Raw genomic sequence first — 6,000 nt, forward strand, 5'->3', positions numbered from 1 at the left:
TGAGCAAGCCCCACCCTAACACAAGCTGGCTCCGCCACTGATGTGGAAGCCAGTCCAGCTTAACCAGGTCGCATTGGATAAGAATTTAACTCGCAACATGACAGTGATAGCGTGACTCGCTTGATAAAACACGCCAAAACTTAAAATAGGTGAAAACTAGATCAGATTTGCTCATGGGCGGATCCAGGGAATTGGCAAGGCCCTTTGTAATATCAAGCTTAGACAGTGGTTTCCCCCTCCCCCCTTAATAAAGTATTTTTCCTTAATAATCACATTCTTGCCCCCTCTCAATTTTAATGCTAGGTCCGTCCCTGGATTTTCTTAGATTGGCATCTTAGATGGTGTTGTCCTAAATGTGGTAAAATGTGTCGCAAAGTGCATATTAAGACGTAAAATGTGGAAATTCATTAAATTCAAAACATTGTTCAAAATTATGCCTGCTATAGCATGAACATCTCGAGAGGAGAGACATGAAGAAAATGTGTCATGCGCGAAATATAACGTAAACATCAAGTTATGCAAGTACTAAAAACAATAAATCCTATGCATACAAAATAAAATTAGATGTGCCATATTTTTCTGCGGCGGTCTTGAATAATTCTGGAATTAGATCAAAGGTGTCGTATGCCTTAAATCAGAAGTATTATTCCAACACAATTTGCAGTTTAATATTTGTGTTTGTTTGTCTCATTTTTTCTTCTAGTTGTTGTGTGTGTGCAATGCACGTCTGGTGGAATATAAATTGCTTGATACCAAGAGAAGAAAAAGTTATCGCAGCATATATGCAGACGAGCCCAGATCTTTGGGAGGCACAACGGCACTGCGCAGTAAAAGTTACATGGAAAAAATGGAGTAGGGTGGAACCTATCTTTCTTATCATCAGAGCAGTTCGTTTAGGCTCTTGATTAGTTGGATCACTGCAATGGTATCACTCGGAAGACAGGAAGACGTCTTTGCGTTGTACGTACTATCCACCATAAGCATGGTTGACCGCAGGGATGGGTCGTCATCTTCCCTGGACAGATACAAAGACAGGTAAGAATTTTCACTTGGCTGCCAGGCGTCCACCCGGTCTTGCGTGCGACAGTGTACCCTCTCCGGCACGTACGTACTCCACAGGTCAGACGTTTGAGTTTGACCCGTCACAATTTAAGCTGGCCTAACGGCTACTCCGCACGGTCGCCGTCTGTTGATATCAGGGGGATCCACATATTAAGGAGCTCACGCCTCATAGCCTCGTGGCCGAAGCAACTCAGGCAACTGCCGTGCCCATGATGGTCATACCAAACCTTGAGCTTAGATATTGAGATTGTGACATGGCATGGACATGAATTCGAGGATTCCGTTGGAGTTAGGCAGCTCGACAACGTGAACACTTTCGTTGCTAATTTTGTTTCAGCCTGTTTTTGGACGCAGCACATGGCATGTTTATGCTACTACCTACAAGAAATCCGACCATTAAGGACGAAAGTGAACGTTTTGAGGACGCGTCGATCAAAGATTTTCATAAGGATTTTGAAAAATTGGAATATGTAAGAATTGTTTCAGTAGGGTCGTCGCTGGGTGGTATCCCAAATGGTTTTAACCTTAAGGAATATAAGGATCACGATGCACTACATTTATGAAATAAATTCATCGAGTAAAACCTCTCGAAGATATCTTTTATTTTGCCTACATGGTGATACAAATTAATGTTCTGCAAAACTCAATCATATAAGATTCTACAACTTTTACAATGGTTGGGGAATTTAGGAGCCGTTCAAGCTACTTAATCTGACGGTGGAAAAAAAGAGTAGTACTAAAAAGTACTGGAAAGTAAGTAGCGGTAAGTACATGAAAGTACTGGAATTATTGATTTAAATTAATTTGATAGAAGGGTAGTTAGGTAATTTCTTCAATGCCATCTCCCATCTCTCTGACTTCAGTCTCCATCCCGTGGAGACATGTCGCCGCCACCACCATGTCCCCTCCGCGCCGCCCTGGCGCCTACGCCCTCTTCTCCCCACCCAACGCTACCCCCTCCCCGCCGGCGTAGCTCTTCGTCGCCGCCGTGCTCGGTCACCACCGCCATCCTCTAGCCCCTGCCTAAAATCCCCTTGCCGGCAGTCCGTCTCCGGCTGCCACTCCGGCACCATGCTGGCCAGCAGCCTCGCCCCCCTCCCCGCCGGCGTAGCACTTCGTCTCCGCCGCAATCGGTCACCACCGCCATCCTCTAGCCCCTGCCAAAAATCCCCTTTCCGGCAGTCCCTCTCCGGCTGCCACTCCGGCACCGTGCTCGCCGGCAGCCTCGCCCCCCTCCCCGCCGGCGTAGCACTTCGTCGCCGCCGCAAGCGGTCACCACCGCTATCCTCTAGCCCCTGCCGAAAATCCCCTTGCTGGCAGTCCCTCTCCGGCTGCCACTCCGGCACAGTGCTGGCCGGCAGCCTCACCTTGTGCCGTGCCGCACGTTATTTGTTCCCAGGACGACGTTCTCCGTCCGTGAGGCGTGGAGCGACCTCCAATTTACCCCCCATGGACCGCCGGGGCGAGGCAGATGAGGTGGAGCCGGCTGTAGCCACCGGGCGTGCCGTAGAAGCCGCGTCTGTTCGGGGCCGCCGGACGACTAGACATCGGCGCTACATGTCGGAGGCAGAGCACCTCTCTGAGGCGTCCCGGTGCGGCGCTGGCCTAGGCAGAGGAGGTGGAGCCGGTGGTAGCCGCCAAGTGCCGTGTCGAAGCTGCAGGTGGCCGGCACGCCGTGTGATGCCGGCGCGATGTGTCGGAGGTACTGGAGGCATTGAACATGATGATCAGGTGCGTCCGGTCCAGTGCAGCACTTTTTTTGGGTTCCGTCTCCGAGTTGCAAATGTACTGCTTGGCCAATGGATCAACGTTCTGGATTGAGGTAGTGTTTGTTGATTTATCATGTATCTAGAATTATAGATTCAGTAGGGATGATTCATATAGTTTCAAACTCATTTGCTGACATTCAGTAGTACTCTGAATGCCAATTGCTTTAAGAATAGAACCACTGTAAAGCCTTGGTTAAGCATGAATTGATCCTACTACCTCTTGATTGCCATTGACTACTTTATGAATAAGTTTTAGCAGTAAACAATTAGGCTAAGTGTATCAATGGTATCTATTGATTTATTGGACATGCATGGCATATGTTTCTCTTTAATTTTTGACATTCCACTTCATTATAGAACTTGTTCTTTAGGATGTTAAACGATGGTTTTAAGGCTGATAATGAGCAGCTGAGCAGTAAACATACAATATAGCACTGTAATCGTATATTGCTCATTGGGATATGCTTATGGGTCTTCACCAAAGCTCATAATGGTTGATGACAAGCTTAACTCGAGATTCGAGGATAATTTTGAATAACACACCAACAACACTGCAGCATTGAGTACTCATGTAGAATAGTCAAGCCAAACAAATGGCTTACATTAAAATGTAACAACTCTCCAGATTGGTTCGAACTTAAAATTACAAGTTTACCAGCAATATGAGAAAATGGCAGAACTTAAGTATAGCCATAGATTGAAGGACATGACTGTGTCTAAATTGTGACATGCTATAAGAGCAGCTCATCTGAAACTACCCTTGACAGCCACTCCCTGTGAGTTTCATAGTTCCTTGTATGGGCTCACCTGTTGGGGCCCAGGATTTAATTTCCTGCGTGCTCTTCCCTCCGCAAGCCCAGTGACAGCATCTGTGGCTAATTTATATTGATCCTTTACAGGATTAGTAGATTTAAGAGTTTCAATCTTCCTTGGACGCCCACGTTTCCGCTTTTGGCTGCCAATTGGCCTTGGAGGGCTGATTTCCTTTTTGCTGGCATCATTTGGAGGGCTTTCTTCCTTTATGCTGGCATCATTTGGAGGGCTTTCTTCCTTTTTGCTGGCAGCATTTGGATTGCTGATTACCTGGATGTCGCCGTCTGCAGCATTGCCTTTGTCAAGCTTTGCCATTCTAGCTTTGTAGGCCTTCTTCTGTAGAGCAGAAACCGGTATGTTAGTTGTACTGTGCAAACATGGAAGATTTTGCTGAATTGAAAAGACAGTTGTGTCGGACTAACCAGTATAGGTTTCTCATAGGATTCTAGTCGAAGCGTGTTACAATCTGAACGTAGAAGGCTTGTACATATTTTCCAGTTGAAAATATGAATTTGTGCCTGAATGTGCTAGCAACGCATATGTTAGCACGGCGACGTAGGCATAGTAAGTAAAGGGTAGAAAATAAAATTAGTGTTCCACTCACCTGTGTGAAATCATCGGTCATCTTTTCCCCGTCCCAATACAACATGTATTTCAGAGTGTATGACCCGCAAGAGAGTTGAGGACTTGAATCTCTTCTTTGTCGAAATTCAACACAAGTAGATGCCAGTGCATATTGTTTACATTGAACGGGATTCGAACCTGCCGCAAAATTAGCGCAGTCTCAGTATAGGCAAGCATTTCGATATGCAAATAAAATAAAGTTTGATGGGACCGACTAGATGAAATGTTGCATGTAGTTTGTGATTATGAAATAAGAAAGTCTGTGAAGTAGGAAAGTCAGGAAACACACATACCGTTCGGCGTCCCACACATTTTTTTGCTATACGAGCAAGCCAATTGCTTTCGCTGGGACCATGTGCCCGAGCAGTACCCCCGTATGATTGTAACAGCTTCCTGGTATCTTTGGGGTATAGAACTGATGTAGTATCAGTCTCTATATTACTAATGTCGGCATATGCATGAATAACCTGCAAAATCCGCGATCAGGCAACATGCCACCGGTTGGAATAGTTCAACGAGAAGCAATGCAAGAGGCATACCTCATCGAAAATGAATTTTTTTATGACATTTCTCTTTCACTATGTGCAGGAAGTGAGAATTATTTATCAGCCCCCTGGATTATCGACTCAGGTGCTACAAATCACATGACAGGTTCACCAAGGAGATTCTTATCATACGCACCTCGGTCGGGAAGGATAGGGTCAGGATAGCTGATGGATCTTCAGCTCCTATCATGGGCTGTGGGATTGTTAGGTGTACTTCATCCCTATCTTTAAGTCCAGTTTCGCATGTCCCAAATTTCCCCGTGAGTTTGTTATCGTGAGTTTGTTATCTGTCAGTTCCATCACAAAATCTCTGAATTGCAGAGCTGTGTTTGAGCCTGCCTTCTGTGTATTCCAGGACCTGAAGTCAGGGAGAGTTCTTGGGACTGGAACTGAACGTGATGGTCTCTACTACCTTGACAATGAACTTACTCCATTGGCTCTTAGCGCAATGAGTATTTCTACAACCGATGAGTTTATGTTACTTCACTACAGACTTGGGCATCCATCGTTTCAGTCCCTAGGACGTATGTGCAGAACTACATTGTCTATGAAAGGGCGCTGATAAATGGTGTGGTAAGGATCCACAGAGGAACGAATCCTGGTGTGATGATTTACATGCTACCACAGGCCCCTGGATGGTCTAAAGCGATGAGCTATCATGGTTGGGGAACAAGTATGATTACTTCTGGTGTTGTTACGGGACAGATAACACGAAAAACTACCCGAGTACTGTCAACTATGTTGCACTGCTGCCTTCATGTTTAAATCAAGCAACTGTGTCGCTTCCCTTTTGTGCCTCCTATTCTTGTCAAAGTTGTAACTCTGACTTACGAAGTTCTTGTGAAATTTCTATTTTTGCACTTGCAGGGATAGAATCATTTTCAAAACTAGCTATTCCATTTACTTTGAGGAGAACGGAGGCACTCAGTATCATTCAGTACATACCAATCACTTTCAACTGGAAAACAATTGGGTTACTGTTACTCAAGAATCGAGCAGATATGGGTGGAATGTGTACCTTAGATGTGATTGAGGTGCTCTTCACTGTCAGGTAGAGACCACCGGCGCGGAGGTGGCGGTGGGTGCAGGGGCGACGCCGGCGCGGGGTTTCACCTGCCGAAGTGTGCGTCCACGAGGCCTACGAATCTGCCTCCGTCGCAGGCCGGTGGTCAGCACGCGCGACAGAT

At 46.1% G+C, this 6,000-nt stretch overlaps 1 long non-coding RNA gene across 2 annotated transcripts; it reads left to right on the forward strand.

Annotated features, from left to right (window-relative positions):
* The first annotated feature begins 2,688 nt into the window (after positions 1-2,688).
* On the forward strand, positions 2,689-5,599 carry LOC124667009. 2 transcript variants are annotated; one of them, XR_006991128.1, is made up of 3 exons: positions 2,689-2,884; positions 4,857-5,073; positions 5,169-5,599. It is a non-coding gene; the product is annotated as an uncharacterized LOC124667009 (long non-coding RNA). The 2 variants fall into 2 exon arrangements; XR_006991127.1 differs by having other exon boundaries at positions 2,689-5,073.
* The last annotated feature ends 401 nt before the right edge of the window (positions 5,600-6,000 follow it).

Source organism: Lolium rigidum, chromosome 6 (genome assembly GCF_022539505.1).
Source record: "Lolium rigidum isolate FL_2022 chromosome 6, APGP_CSIRO_Lrig_0.1, whole genome shotgun sequence".
Taxonomy (NCBI): domain Eukaryota; kingdom Viridiplantae; phylum Streptophyta; class Magnoliopsida; order Poales; family Poaceae; genus Lolium; species Lolium rigidum.